The sequence below is a fragment of the Ictalurus punctatus genome, chromosome 26, assembly GCF_001660625.3.
Source record: "Ictalurus punctatus breed USDA103 chromosome 26, Coco_2.0, whole genome shotgun sequence".
Classification (NCBI taxonomy): Eukaryota; Metazoa; Chordata; class Actinopteri; order Siluriformes; family Ictaluridae; genus Ictalurus; species Ictalurus punctatus.
In genome coordinates, this window is record NC_030441.2 from 10528774 (window position 1) to 10545557 (window position 16784).

At 38.6% G+C, this 16784-nt stretch overlaps 1 protein-coding gene across 1 annotated transcript in view; it reads right to left on the reverse strand.

Moving 5' to 3' along the window:
• The window catches only part of LOC108259022 (probable ribonuclease ZC3H12C), a 31976-nt gene extending 15278 nt beyond the window's left edge, over positions 1-16698 (reverse strand). The window contains exon 1 of the mRNA XM_017458135.3: positions 16568-16698. The gene's annotated coding sequence lies outside the window, so the exon portion shown is untranslated. The remainder of the gene's footprint in view (positions 1-16567) is intronic.
• Positions 16699-16784: the final 86 nt, after the last annotated feature.

Below are 16784 nucleotides of genomic sequence, written 5' to 3' on the forward strand. Positions count from 1 at the left end.
GGGCGGCCTGGAAAGTCTCCAACTGTTGCTAGGTTGCAGCTGCTTAAACAACGCTCCTTCCAAATGCCAGTGCAGAGCGGGAATAGTTTCGTTTGGTCCAACAAAAGGATTTGAGGGGAAGAGAGGCTGGACAGGAAAGGTGTTTCAGGTGAGTGACTTGTCCTGGCATAACACAAGTGTTTGCCACTACTCTGTCAGTGCCCCTCAGCATACATACAGATTAAAAGCCTAGCGCTGGGCGAAATATCGATATAATATTGATATCGTGATAAATGATTACGGAATACACTTTTCGTTGGTATGGTGATGTATTTTTTATTTTTTTTTTACATTTTTAAACATTTCAAATTAAATGGTACTGAATGGATAACGTTGATTTGACGTAATTTTATTTATTTTTTTTTTTACTTAATCTGAAAACCATATCGTCAAACTCAGTTTAAATGTTTTATTTTGTTAACTTTATTACTGTTTTGCATATAGTTTGTGAGCTAAATTATATATCATGATACACATCGTGTATCGTAGAAATGTCCTCAAGTATGGTGATATGATATTTTTGTTATCGCCCAGCCCTTCAGCTACCTGATTTAGGCAAGCCTATGCATATTTGGACTTTTTTTTTTTTTTTTCCAGTATGCATATGTATATCTGTATAAAGAGGTATCACAAAAGCCAGACAAAATGTTTTGTCTAGGCCTACTATCTTCCTCCTTCTTCACAAAGAATGCAAATTAGTACAAAATATAAGAGACTAATCATACACAAAACAAGCTCGGTTTAGTCAACAAGCTTAGGTAGTATGTTTAAATTATACTTTATTTCTTATTACTATATATTCGTTGTAATTATTGATATATTTCTCACAATGTCAATTATGTTTTTCATCTTAAAATTGTGGCACTCCAGAAATACTGGACTCTAAACTTGTAATGGCTGGTTTTTGAGTCACCAAAATGTAAGATTATTTAATATACATGGTTATTATTTTTATTCAAATGCACACCAAGGATCAGAATTTAAAAAAAAAAAATGTCAAATGCGCTAAATGACATTAGCCAACTCAGCCAACTCATAGTGACATAACTGGCCCAAGACTTCAGTTTCTTTTTCGAGGGAATTTTAGGGAAAGTCTGGCTGATGCAGTCTAGATGGCAGCTTGCCAACCAATAGCGTCGCTTCCATTTGATTTGTTGGCATTTTTCAAACTCCACCAGCCACCAGCGAGCCGGCCAAGTCCGGCCGAGCCGCGTGTCGTTGATGAAGCGGTAATGAATATGTAACACATGTCGTTTTATTCCTGGGGTGTGCGCGTAGGCATGGAGAAGAGTTAAACCCACAGAGATGCAGAGAGGGAGCCCGGGGTCCCTAAGGCAGTGCATGTCCTGGCCGTTATTGTGTGTTTGTGTGTTGGGGGTGTTTGGAGGGGCTGTTTGGGGGGGTGATGTGCTGTCTGTGCTTCTCCTGAAACAAAAGCAAGGGTGAGGGCCGGTGGGATGCAGCCAGCAGGGCAACAGATGTCTGCTGAGGCCACGGGGGAACAGCAACTGGTGTCCTCCTCCTGCTTCTGCCGTGCTGCTCAATACAGCCGCCTGCTGCATATGCCCCGCCTCAAAGTGGTCACGTGACAATCAGAAACCTTGTCTTAACCCCAGAGCGCAAATATGTCCCCTCCACGGTAACGGCCATGTAGACCGGTAACCCTGTTCTCTTCCCAAATGTCCCAACTAGGGTACACGCAGAATTCTCAACCCCCTTCATTCATGCCAATAACAAATACCATGCATTCAAAAAATGATTGGTTTTAACAGTTAGTAAATCTCTACAAGTTATAGCATGCAGTATATAAGTAGAGGCAATAAAAACATCATGTCCCTTTTTTCTTTTTTTTTAGCACTAGCCCAGACATCTTCCATCACTTGTTTAGACTTAGACCATATTTAAAGGATGATCTACATCTGAGAGCAGTTCCTATACAGGATTTGAAAGTAAAACATACTACCTGCAATCTACACAGGAGGACTTCATGTCTCGTATAACTTTATTATATATAGGAACTGGTAATCTACGAAATTACGCCAAATTTGCAACGCGTGAGATGGAAACACCATCAAGATGTAGCACTATCATAAGCCTACTGATGGGCATTTCCCATTCATTTATGCTCCATGCAAATCCTATGCTCTTTCCAGTTGAAATGCAAGCATAATATCATATAACCTGAGATATATGTAAGAGTGAAACACACTCACCACCAATGAGGACACACCGTCCCAAGCATGTGCTGGAAAGTTCCTTGAGTAAAAGTAGTAAAAAAAAATATCTTGTATCCTATATCGCTCTGTCTCAGTGGATTGTCTCATTCAAACTAGAGATCCTGTGTGCTTCTATGCTGTCCAAAAGGAACCAGCGTTCCAAGCTTGGTGGTGCAGCGGCCCTTCAAACACTTGCTTCAACTGAGGGAGAGAGTCTGCACCATAGATCTTTTTTCTGCAGAAGGCGGCTTAAACAATGAGAGCTGGAGCAGATGGAGGTACAATGTCTACCATTCCCCCATTAGTGAGTCTTCTCGTGGACCAATGAGAGCGCAGCCGGCTTACAATGGAACACACACACACACATACACACGCACTCAAACTGGGGGAGCGTGCAGATAAGCCAGTGGCTGTCATTCCAAAAGGTCTTCCCTCGTGCGGCCCATGAATCAACAAGGGGTGTGTGGCCAACAATAGAGCCACACAAAAGAGGTCCTGAGCAGGCAGCTGCAGCACGAGGCCTCGGCCATTAGGGAGCAGGCCGACAGTGGGAAACACCTGGCTAGTTGAGGGACTACAGTGGCTCACCCTTCTTTGTGGTTTTTTTTCTTTGACTAGAAGCTTGGGGGGCTGGGTCACAGCTAAACAATAGGCCAAATTATGTTAAAAGCATTGCGTGTTGCTTTTAAAAAAAAAAGTGAGCGCTAGGGAGAGAAAGGGAGAATGATGGACAGAGAGAGTGTGTCTAGGGGGGGTTGGGGTGGGGTGGGATGGGGGGGTGGGGTTGCTCTGAGGGGTCGAAGTGTGTCTGTGTGGTGGGGGGCATCTGAACAACTCCACACAATAAGTGTGTTTCCCTACTTATAGAGGAAAAAGACATCTTCATTGTTGAGACACACTTCCACAATATGACGTTTGAGAAAAGAGGCCAGTATGAGCTTTCCGTCTTCTGCTTCCTCTTCTGAGACGTCACCCATCTCTCACATCGCACTGCTGGGAATAACACACCACACAAGCTGTGCTTTTTGAAATTGTTTTCCTGGAACAACATCAAAGCAGTTGGAGTCTTCATACGACTTCCTAACACCTTCCTTCTGTGCTGATATTTCAAATCAGAAACCATAAAAACACGAGGTAACGGAAGGAGCTAGGTAACGGGGGGAAAAAAATCTAATAAAATACAAATTTGTGAGCCTGGTTTAAAAAAAAAACAAAAAAAAAAACTAAAACTGGCTTAACTTCTGAGATCCTCTAAAGCAGGTGTTCTTACACCCTGTGCAGCCATTTTGAAATGAATTCCACAGATCCCCTTATCACCAATTTATTTCAAGAACACAGTCCTATTCAACTCTACAAATAAATTCATTATTTCAATATGTACAACAATATTTAGGCTATTTATTGGAAAAGTGTTTTTTTTTTTGTTTGTTTTTTTTTTTTTTTTTAAATTCTTTAACGTTCCACCAACATAAGACTTTAGCTCTAATTTGAAGTGTTTTTAAGTTGAGGTCTGGATTAAATCCATTCATATCAAAAGACATGAAGTCATAAAGGCCGATAGTGCATCAGGGCCCAGAGACCCCATTTTGAGAGCCGCTGCTCTGACGCATGTCAGCTGAAGAAGGATGCAATCAGATTAAATATGAACATGCTAACAAGAATCTAGAAAATATACATCAATATCATTCATGCATTTCATCACCACGCCACCCTTATTTGATCAATATTACAATATGAAATGAATCCTTATCTGAACAGAACATGTTACACACACACACACACACACACATCAAGTTAAAAATATGAATTATTCTTTCACACACCAGCTGCCCGTCTTTTTTTTTTTTGGTTAATACGTTTATAAGCAATTATAATCAATAATAATAAGTGATTTTATGACCGTTGCCTTTTAAGTCCATGCACCGATCCAAATCATCTGATCATTACACCCTTACATATCTTAACAAGTGAAAATATCTTGAATCTAGGCAACCTTATCTACTATTTCCTATTAAGATACTGCAATAAACCTAGATTATAAAACCTTTACATTTTCTTATCCTATTGGCTGATCGTTTCGATTCGCTGACGAAATTAATGCTTTAAATTTGCACCATTGTCTGCCAATAGAACAAGGAAATGTCAAGCTTTAAAATAGTAAAATATGTCCAGAAACAAGTTTAATGATCTTATATTTGGTTTCTAGTCACCTTTTTAATCGGAAACGCTAGATCATTTTGACGATATTCGATATTTTAACATGCCTAAGATGTCCATTTTGTACTAATTACAGACATGAAACATTGACGAGTTCCATAATTCCGCTAGTCTGTCATAGTCTATATATCTTACGTTGTACCACATCATTATATCCTATTTACAGATTACATACTGAATTCACACTACACTCAAACACCACAGAGGGGGTATTCATCTAACCATCTAGGGATTCGTTTAGGGATGAGTCAGAATGTCGACTAAACCAGTTTTTATTTTTCTAATATTTCGATCAGCAGATTTTTATTAACATTTAAATAATTATTATTCTTACTACTTATTAAAAAAAAGAAAAAAAAGAATATTATTATATACAGGGTGTACAAAAAGCCAAGAGATCAATGAGAGTAAAATGACACTTAATTACTGTATGTATGTATGTATGTATTTATTTATTTATTTATTAATTAATTAATTAATTAATTACAACATATGCTGAACACCAGCCTTGTTCCTGTTCAATCTACCTTCCTGAAGACTTCAGCTCCAACCATAACCGTGCCCACCTGACCATCTAATCACTGCTTTAAGAAGTTCTTGATCAACTAAAAAACAGGTGTGTTAGATTATGCTTGGAGATGAAACCTGCAAGAAGGTAGATCTCAAGGAAGAGGGTTGGTGACCACCGCTCTACACGTTCAACCTTATGCGCTACGCATTTTCTCAGCCGTTGTATCAAGGTATCATGTTTTTTTGATCAATATATTCGGATCGACATACGTGCGCAGCATATTCCCATCAGTTCCTGACCCTGTATTGCATCATTATATAAACATATGCTCATTTCACGACAATGCGTCAGTGAGTTAAGTCTAGTCCCAAGATGTCCTCCATGGTTGCTGTTCTTTGTGGGGTTTTTTTTTTTTCTTTAAAGCTTTGCACACTTACAATGGCACATCATGCCACAAAAAAAGCATCCATCAGTTTCAACAACTGAACCTAGTCAGGCCTAGTTCAGTAAACCTGAAATAAGTGGATATACAAAATAACACCCAGTGAGATGATCACAAAAGAGCATTGCTTCAGTAGTTCATTTAGGAAGACGCTGACAGGTACTCTGTCTCAAAAAACAGTTAATTCTCTCTATATATAGACTGCAGCACTGTGGAAATCTCAAGCACAACATCCTGATTCAGTTTCAATAAATAAATGTAAAAAAAAAAAAGAAGCTCTGACTAGCAGTGTTGTGTAACAGCAAAGAGGTAAACGCTGTTCCTTTCAATTTTAGCACATGGGCAAAGTCTTCAGAAAAATTACTTTTACCCTGAACGCATTGTGGTTTCAACTGTAGAGTTGTGGTTGAGGGCGTGAGTGTTTATAACAGCTATAACTACACTATGAGGAAAAAAAAAAACGAGTAATTGTTGTCAAATCGCCATGGTATTACGTTGCATTTTAAGGGGAATAAAGTACAACGTGTTGATTACTGGAATATAATCAATAGCAAGATGGTGTAATCAGCTCCTGGTGCAAAGAATTTGGAAAATGAACCAGTACTCATACACCTGAACAAAAGCCTAAATATGCTGTGATCAGGCTGACTGCGAAGCTGGACGGAGTGGCCACGCTGCTTGACTCATGGTGACTTTCTAATTGATCCTCAGCTGCCCAGTCGCTCCTCAGGGTCATCTATCTGCCGACCATCTGTTTGGTGGGCCAACGTAAACAGGTGTCTTCATGACACCAACTGCTGGAGGCTATCAAATGCCCCTGGCTGGTTTGTTCAGACTTAGTGTTTGCTGATGTCGCAGAAATGTACACTATTTCTTTTAAAATGTGATTTCTTCTGACCACAAACAAGAATTTCTTCCTTAATACAGAAGAATACTCTGATACTTCCTCAAATACCACCACCAATAATAATAATAATAATATGTTTTCTGTGATATATAAACGAAAACTGCCAACTTCCAGGAAGTCCCACACTACTCAAAGCCTCGATTCTTGAAGACATTTATACGATACACAATCTGTATCATGATATATAGGTTTGCTATCAAACTGCCATATACAGTAGTGTTGCAAAAAATTTTTATAAGTATTAATAAATGTTTATTCTTAATATACAAATTTATAATAGCCTTCGGTTTATGTTTTATATTTAAAAAACCATGCAATTTATATTTATATATTCATTCAGAATCCAACATGTAGCCTTCAGAAACGTCCTGCACGGCAAAATATACCATCTTAGCAGGTGGAAATATCTTGAATATAATCAAAAGTATCTAATATTTCCTATTATAAAAATTTTAAAAAAAATTTTTTTAAAACATTAAACCTATTTTTTTTTGTTTTACATATTTTTAATTAAGCTTGAAATGGTCTTGTTTGATTGGCAGATTATTTTTCTAGAAAGAAGCAAAGTTATCTGCCTATACAGAAAGGAAATATTCAAAAATTTGAAATGAGTAAAAGCACCTAAAACCAGGCTGAATAATATTATATGATTTATAATAACCTTATTATAAGAAATATCAAACGAATCGACTGCTAAGCTACGATTCTTTGCAGAGTGAAACACCAATGCAAAACACCCGACACGCCTGAATTACAACTTCTGTATATTATATTGGGCATAAGCCTAAACACAACACACTGCATTATAATCAATCACACACACACACACACACACACACACACACACACACACACACACACACACACAGAGTACTGTGCAGACGTTTTAGGCACCCAATGTTTTTAGTACAAACTTTGTTATAGATTTTTGTTTGATGACTTCTACATTATCGAGTCAGTACAAAAAACATTTTAGATTTCCAAACATTAGTTTTCTTGCACAAAATTAAATGTTACAGAAAAATGTTTGAACACAATGAAGGCTGCTGGGTTTTGCTGCAAAAATAAGAAGCAATTGCGACAGTTAAAGTCTCCAGAAGAACCGTGACTGTTTCTGCAAGATGCACAATCACACTCACAGCTCATTTCCTTATAAACTGTAGCAGAGACTACCATTTTTATTTTTTGTCACACCAAATATTGACTTTCATTTACTACCTTTTAGTGCTCTTTACGGGTATTTTTTTAAATATAGAAACAATTAATTTCTTTATTTTGAAGGCATCTTTGTTCTACAGCATTTCTTTTGCACAGTACTGTGTGTGTATATAAAATATCAGTGCAAAATAACCCCCAATTAAGTCGATACCCCAACATTCCAGGCTTACAGCGTATCACAGTAATTTTATCCACCGAACCTGCTGCCACTCAATGTATCATGACGAAATGAACAGAAAGAGCCAGTGTCAGGACAAAGGATACATGGCATGGGGGTGGTGGCCTACACTGACCCGTACAAAGGCCAGCTGAGATGGCCAGCACAGAGACACGGGAGGGGGGTATAAACTTCCAAATCCCATTTACTCAGCAGCTCTTCTCAAATCAAAGGAGCAGCAGAAGGACGCCTTATGTCTGAGGTATCGTGTCGGGTCCTTCGTCAGCTCTTGCTGTTTACACACACTTTCAGACACAGGGGATCTCCCCAGCAGCAGACACACACCTCCAGGGCATTCAGCCACCCTGAGCTGGACAATATAGTCAAATGGATTAGTCCGGATGCTGAGCATGGGGCAACCGCAATCCTTTAAAGGAGACCACTGAATCAAATTACTTGCAAATTCCTGGATGGTCATATGTTCGAAACGTCAGATTTTCAGGGTGGATAACTCATTAGCTAGCCTGCTAGCCCACTAGTGACAACTCCAGTGTACTTGCTTAGTCCTGTGTTTCGGTTGCCTTCAAGTCTGAGTAACTCTGACAAAATAGAAGCAAACGTAATTTAACCCCCCAAAAAGAAACAAGCTTGTTACGTGTATAACAAAAATCTGTGAGTATTTGAATCCTTCGGAAAGGAACGACAAAAGTACTTACAGTGGTGCTTGAAAGTTTGTGAACCCTTTAGATTTTCTATATATCTGCATAAATATGAACATCATCATATTTTCGCACAAGTCCTAAAAGTAGATAAAGAGAAACGAATTAAACAAATGAGTGGCAAAAGTATGTGAACGTCTAGGATCATCAGTTTAATTTGAAGCTGGAAATTAGAGTCCGGTGTTTTCAATCAGTGGGATGGCGATCAGGTGTGTGTGAGTGCCCGGTTTTATTTAAAGAACAGGGATCGATCAAAGTCTGATCTTCACAACACATGTCTGTGGAAGTGTATCATGGCACGAACAAAGATTTCTGAGGATTTAGAAAAAGAGTTGTTGATGCTCATCAGGCTGGAAAAGGTTATAAAACCCATATTTAAAGAGTTTGGACTCCACCAATCCACAGTCAGACAGATTGTGTACAAATGGAGGAAATTCAAGACCATTGTTACCTTCTCCAGGAGTGGAGACCAACAAAGATCACACCAAGAGCAAGACCTGTAATAGTCCACAAGGGCACAAAGGAACCCCGGATAACTTCTAAGCAACTAAAGGCCTCTCTCACATTGGCTAATGTTAATGTTCATGAGTCCACCATCAGGAGAACACTGAACAACAACGGTGTGCATGGCAGGGGTGCAAGGAGAAAAACACTGCTCTCCAAAATGAACATTGCTGCTCGTCTGCAGTTTGCTAAAGATCACATGGATAAGCCAGAAAGCTATTTTGAAAATGTTTTGTGGATGGATGAGACCAAAATAGAACTTTTTGGTTTAAATGAAAAGTGCTATGTTTGGAGAAAGGAAAACACCTTACCCCATCTGTGAAGCCCTAAGCACACAAATCGTTCTACCAAAGAATGGTTAAAGTCCTGACCTTAATCCAATAGAAATGTTGTGGAAGGAACTGAAGCAAGCAGTTCATGTGAGGAAACCCACCAACATCCCAGAGTTGAAGCTGCTCTGTACTGAGGAACGGGCCAAAATTCCTCCAAGTCGATGTACAGGACTGATCAACAGTTACCGCAATACTTTAGTTCCAGTTAATGCTGAACAAGGGGGTCACACCAGATATTGGTTCACACACCTTTACCAATCACAGATATGTAATATTGGATCATTTTCCTCAATAAATAAATGACCAAGTATAATCTTTTTGTTTCATTTGTTTAATTGGGTTCTATTTAGAGCTGCAACAACTATTCGATAAAATCGATAATACTCAACGAATCTCATTATCGATTACTTGGTCTGCGTGCGGTACATTTACTCATTACATTACTTCTATTCCGAAAACACATTTCGGAAAGTAAATGCTAAAGCTGTGTCCCAAATGGCGTACTACACACTTACGCTATCCACTGCATACGGTACCGTCTAGTGCAGTTTTTCAGCAGACCCCTAGTGGTCAGTGGTGTAATTGCAGGGGGTCCGTAGGAAAGTTTTTAAAATGTTTAAATAATATTATATATATATATTTTTTTTAATGTATCAAAATATATTCAAATGATATGTTTTAAAATTAATCAATTTAGTTATTCGCGTGCATTCACAAGTATCACGTTAGCTGAGCTGACGATTGTTCATTGATCGATTTATTTTAAATTTATTTACAAATGAAACGATAATTTGCAAAAACCTATGAGTGGTAGACAAGTTCAAGTGTCGCACTGATGTATAAAATAAACAAAAAATTATTCAGAGAGTCAAATAAAATGCCACACCAACAATAAAATGTAATTGAACCTGGTATTTGCACAAGTGGAATTTGAACCAATCCCTGGGGAATATGACAGGTTCTACCAATCAACCAGGTATTATATAAGACTGTATAATTCTGTGCTTTTTGTGCATCCATAAAAAGTAATGTATAAATAGTATTTATTTATCACTTTTTATAGATGCAAAAAAAAAGCACAGAATTAATCTACAGTCCTAAATGAATAATATATATTCTGGTGTGTGTGTGTTGTGGGTTCTTTTCAGTCTTATACAATTGGACAAACAGTTGTGTAAAATTTTAGTCTGAAGTTTATATTTGTAACACTCAGTTTGTGGATTTATTTTAAATGAATGAAAAAAAAAATGGTACTGAAAGTGTGATCCGATTAAACGGTTTTATTATTATTATTATTATTATTATTTTAAATAATCGTCCAACTAATCGATTATGAAAATAATCGTTAGTTGCAGCCCTAGTTCTCTTTATCTACTTTTAGGATGTGTGTGAAAATCTGATGATGTTTTAGGTCGAATTTATGCAGAAATTTATGTAGAAAATTCTAAAGGGTTCACTAATTTCAAGCACCACTGTATTTGATAACGTCTTCAATATATATGTATATGTTCATGCTTTTGTGCAGTCTATGTTTTTAGCTAATATTTTGGCTATGAGCTATGATTTTTCTCTCCTCACACCGTGAACTAAAACGTTATGCGAGTCTAGCCGAGTCTTTATTTTTACTGCATTTAGCAGGTTTGTATGATTTGTTTATTTTGTGCTGAACAGTTCTGCACTTTACCCAGCTGCGTCACTGCTTCCACATACAAATCCATACAAGCCAATTTATACAAGTAGTAAACTACAGTTTACTTCCTGTCCAGAACGTAGCCTTACTTAATGCGTGTAGTTTAGGAAGTGGAGAGATTCAAGTACGTCCTGCATGTTGTACTGGTGTGTCATGCCAGCAGGAAATATACAAACCAACTAACCCTCGCTACACTTAAACATCAATACTAACTAAAACTGCTTTGAAGATTGCAATAGTCAAAATTGCAATAGTCCACCAGGCTCTTTTCATTAATTGGAGCAAGTCATGAATATTATAATCTGACTTTACAAAAAAAAAAAAACAACAACAACAACAATGTATGATTTATTGCCCACATGGTCATATCTATTACATGAAATAGAAAAAAATCCCAATGTAGAATGTTTGTGAGATGTGGACAATAATTAAAGAGTAACAGAGACAACAGATTAAGGCCACACACACTGATTAAAACTCAAACTATTACTACATGTAATAGAGAAACAGAGAACGATAGATAGATTGAACACTGTACACTGAGTCTCGGTAATTACCCCATTATGGATCATTTTGCAATTTCAATCAAATTTTCCTTTAATAAAGACAGATAGCCACAATAATCGAGTTTATTAGCTAATCTGACTTTATTAACAGGATATATCTGGCCCAATAACACAGAATTACCTTTTGTCATGCTATCCAAACAGGCAATTTTCACAGCACAACCTATTACGCAACTGCTCACGGTTCTGCAAACGCATTCTTCCTCAAATTCCATCCCCGCATTTCCACTACGTAATGATGATGGATGTGTGGAGCAGCAGGAGGAGGGCAGCATGCTTTAAGTTGCAGGGGGAAGAACTTACAGACTGGCTGAGAATGGAGTGATGGTCCCTGATGGCCATGAGGCCAGCTGTTGGTGCGAGCTCAGACACCATCCCCAGCCAGTATGTCCCATTGTGAGCCGGGGCCTCTGCTCGAACCTTTCACCAGGCCATGGTCATGTCTGTTGGGGGGAGACCTCACAGCTGACTAGGCAAGTATGGACGCCCAGTGGGACACAGACGGGCGCAGTCGGTCCCACTGCACACAATCTGTTTCCATGGCTTGTGTGGAAACGTGAGGCAGAAACACAAAAACTTGCCAAATGCACAGTCTGTTCCATATTATGATGAGCCATTTTGGAAAGCATTGTCATTCAGCTGGGTTGAGGATTTAGATGCCCAATGTACTTGGACCTGTTCAAGTACATTCCTAGGTGGTTCTGGAAATCATACAGTCATTAAATAAAACTTTAAAACCGCCTCAAATCCATTTCTTTTCATTGGATCGGTCCTTCCTCTTTTGCGTTTTCTTGTTTCACCACAGTACTAGATTAATTCATCTTCAATTCTGCCTGGAATATGGGGTCACTAGTATACTTGAGCCACTACATTTATGCCATACATTCATGTTTTACCATGAGTTTCTAAAAAATAAAAATCAGCTAGGATATTATATCACTCCAAACCTATCCAATTCCTAATTTGTTTTTTTGGTTGTTGTTTTTTGTTCAGTTAGAAAATCACCTTTCTCTACATTAATAATTTGGATCATCTCAGGCCCATTTATTTAATAAAGAAACCCGTGTTCGTTAAATAATTAAGTCATTTGACTTCAGTAATCACTTTTTCCTGGTCACGGTCACAGCTGCTAAAAGTTCCAAATGAAAAATGACAAACACAAGGATTAATATGTGTGACTGGAACAATGAAGTGGAGCAACTGCTAACGGGTCTTATCCAAAATATCTGTTTGCAGTGCAGTCTGTACCACAAGAGTGACGGATTCAGGAACGGTACAGCATCTATCACATTCACAAAGCACAATTACATTCGCAAATAAGTCATTACTGACCATGATGTAACAACCTGTTCAGCAGGCATGATAAATCATGATAACAAGCAACACCACAAATTCTCCAACTTGGAGGGTGCTTTCAAAAAGCTTCATTTTTAGTGACCCAAAACACTGTTTTCATGTGCACATGAGGCCAAAATGCAAAGAAAAACTGTCCTGTTTTCGATATCTTTGTACATGTGGACCGAGCGTCAGTCTAGCTCTAGTTCAAAGCTAGAAAGTAAATCAACGAGACAGTGACGGTTTATTGTCTTATGTCAGCTGACTCAGGTTGACCCTAGTACTTTTGATGCAGTCTGCCTGGTAGGTTCTCCCTTTCAGACCTTTCCCAGTTTACCATTACTGGACATAGTAAGGCTACATCTACAATAATCCGTACAGATCTAAAAACTGCATATTTGCTTTAAAACACTCTCCATATACACCGGCATTTTCAAACGTTTTCCAGAAATCACTCATCCACACTGAAACGTCTGAAAACGCTTCCATCCCTATACTGCGTGTATGTAAAAACACAAGAAGCTTTGGCCTGCGCCTTTTCCGTCAGGCGTTTATTTACTTTCCGTTTATTTACTTTGTACAAAGTGATGTTAAGCTTTAACAAAGCTGTCAAGCCGGACAGCAGGCACAACAACTACAGCACAGCATTGTCCACCATCTTGTTTTTGTTTTAGCTGAATGCGTCACATGACTGTGACACATGACTAAAAAAAATACGTCATTGTTTTTGAATACCTCCGTTTTCTCAGTCCGGAAATGGCGTTTTTAAACTAACTCCACTTGGGAGAGCGTTTCCAGTGTGAACAGAAGGCCAAAACGTACAGAAAAGGATGCATTTTCAAATTGATCTGGATTAATGTGGACGTAACCTAAATCTCATGGCTGTAGTCATCCTAGGACCAAGCTTGTGACCCAACCTATATATGCTGCCATTAAGACATCAACATGACTTGGTTCAGCACTGTGATACTCACATTTACAATGATATAAAGTCAAATTTAATGTCCACCACCGATGCTCTCACCAGTCATCACTTACAATTAAAGCCTTGGAGGCAACTGTCTTAAACTACACTAGTTTACCTTCTAAATCTCACAAAAATATCCACTTCCAACAGTGCAAAACTGTTTTTCTGAATGCTGGTTATGTACTCAGCCCAACGTCTCTGAGGTAACACAACACTCTTTTGTCTTCAAAGACCACATTGGCTTAAAAAACTCTTATTCTTACTCATAAAATAATCATTTAACAGCCCTTGTGTAATTTAGGTCCTAGTCGAGCTTTACACACTAAACCTGTGCTGGGATGAAACCACAGCAATATAAAGCCAATATAGGAAACAAAAGGAAAGTGTAAGTGCAGACCGTGTATATGTACAGAATCACTGGTGTTGTAATATATACTTATATATAAGATTGGGAGTGAGAGAGGGAGGTTATGGATGGAGTGGACTATAGCAGGAGATGACCAAAAAAAGCATACTGGAGATATTACACATCAAAAAAGTGTGTACCATGGTGCACCTGTTTCACAGAGAAAAAAAATATGTTTTTCAATGCTTAAAGTTGCACCTATAATATTTTTTCAAATACTTTCATGTAGTGTGCTATAGAGCTGTTTGTGAATGTAAAAAGTCTGAAAAGGTTTCAAAAATCAAAGCGCACAACAGGGTTATTGACTCCCAAAAGAAGGAACTGATTCTGAACAGCTGAAACTAACCTACGTACTAGCCTACGTAATTCCAGACTTACTTCCTGTACTAGCCTACGTAATTCCAGACTTACTTCCTGTACTAGCCTACGTAATTCCAGACTTACTTCCTGTACTAGCCTACGTAATTCCAGACTTACTTCCTGTACTAGCCTACGTAATTCCAGACTTACTTCCTGTACTAGCCTACGTAATTCCAGACTTACTTCCTGTACTAGCCTACGTAATTCCAGACTTACTTCCTGTACTAACCTACGTAATTCCAGACTTACTTCCTGTACTAACCTATGTAATTCCAGACTTTACTTCCTGTACTAATCTACGTAATTCCAGACTTTACTTCCTGTACTAGCCTACGTAATTCCAGACTTACTTCCTGTACTAACCTACGTAATTCCAGACTACTTCCTGTACTAGCCTACGTAATTCCAGACTTTACTTCCTGTACTAAACTACGTAATTCCAGACTTACTTCCTGTACTAACCTACGTAAGTCCAGACTTACTTCCTGTACTAACCTACGTAATTCCAGACTTACTTCCTGTACTAACCTACAAAATTCCGGATTTACTTCCTGTACTAACCTACGTAATTCAAGACTTTACTTCCTGTACTAACCTACATAATTCCAGACTTACTTCCTGTACTAATCTATGTAGGTTTGTAACAAAAAACCCGCCTCTCGTCTTCATTGGCTGCTCGCAAACAGACGTCGCTGAAACTCGTTATGGTAGTGGGCGTTACCTTTTTGAAACACTAACAGACTGGGACATCTGACCAATCAGAGCAGAGTATGCTCTGTGAAAGTAGGAGTTTAGAACGAATCCTTTAGAACAGATCATTTAAGGTCGTTTGTGACACTGGGGAAAAAAAAGGTAATGCTGGAGTTTACATTATGAGCACATTAAAGTGTTTTTTGACCTTGGATGCATGTAAATCTATTGTATGAGACCTTTAAAACAAAATTAGGCACGTTTCAAAACCATAATAGGTGAGTTTTAAGAGCCATTTAACAGGATGTTTTCTGACATCTGGCAACCCTGCTTAGACAACATGGAAAATGGCTCATGTTCAGAAACATTTTTGAAGACTTGGAGTTGCTTGGCTTCTTTTTAAAATCACAATTTAATGTATTACATAAATGTGTGTGTGTGTGTGTGTGTGTGTGTGTGTATATATATATATATATATATATATATATATATATATATATATATATATATATATATATAAGTTGTTCATCCCTACATGTGTATTTAACAGGGGTCATCAGGGATGAGAGAAGATCCTTTCAGGGTCTTTTGTTCATGGAAAGATGTGACAGAAACTATAACAAATGCTTCACCTCTTGACAGTTTAAACACTTAAGTGGTTTTTTTTTGTATTGAACTCATTTTGGGACAGATTTGGTCACATAAACCTGGCAACCATAACAGCACAAGTTTCCAATTTCTGCCTTGTTGTTGTTGTGGATAATTTCCCAGAAAATAGCAGTAACTAAAACCACTGAGTGGATAACAAGCACCAGAGCAGCCTTTCTCTAAAATCACAGCTCAGTGCATAAAAGGATGATATTCATAAAACTGTCAATATTGTTAAATCAGTTAAAAGCTAGAGCTGTTTATCCAGCAGAACAACAGCGCCCACCAGACATGGCCTTAAATAGAGCTATGCTAACAAACCGGCTAACGGGCTAAACAATCAGCTAACCAGCAGCAAGCTTGTTTTCGTGTTGAGAGTCTAACACCACACCGTGAATTCCTCTCAAACGCCTCAGAGGTCCTCACACTGCAGTGACTTTCCTTCCTCCAGCCTTTTTGTCAGAAATGAAGTTGTTTTGTTTACAGCACGCGTGCTAAGCCGCGCGCACAGCTGACTTCCACTGGCGTCTCATAATCGTGCGCGAGCCCCAAAACACAGCGTTAATATGCAACAGAGTGTAACCCGGAGTTATCTACACGGATATAAAGCGCTTATAACACAGGCAGAATGGTTATAGCTTACCGGTGTCACGGTGCATCTCCGAACAAGCTAAGCTAGCCGGATGAGCCCAGTCCAGCCCAGTCCAGCCCCTCCTCACTGAACACTGTCAGGGTCTGGCCAGCCACCTGCCGGGCTCTGAACCTGGCACTCGACAACAGGCCACATCCCAAACCGCTCTCTGTGCTATATCTAGTGCACTACATAGCATTCGGTTCCTACCAGAGCTAGTGTGGCTATG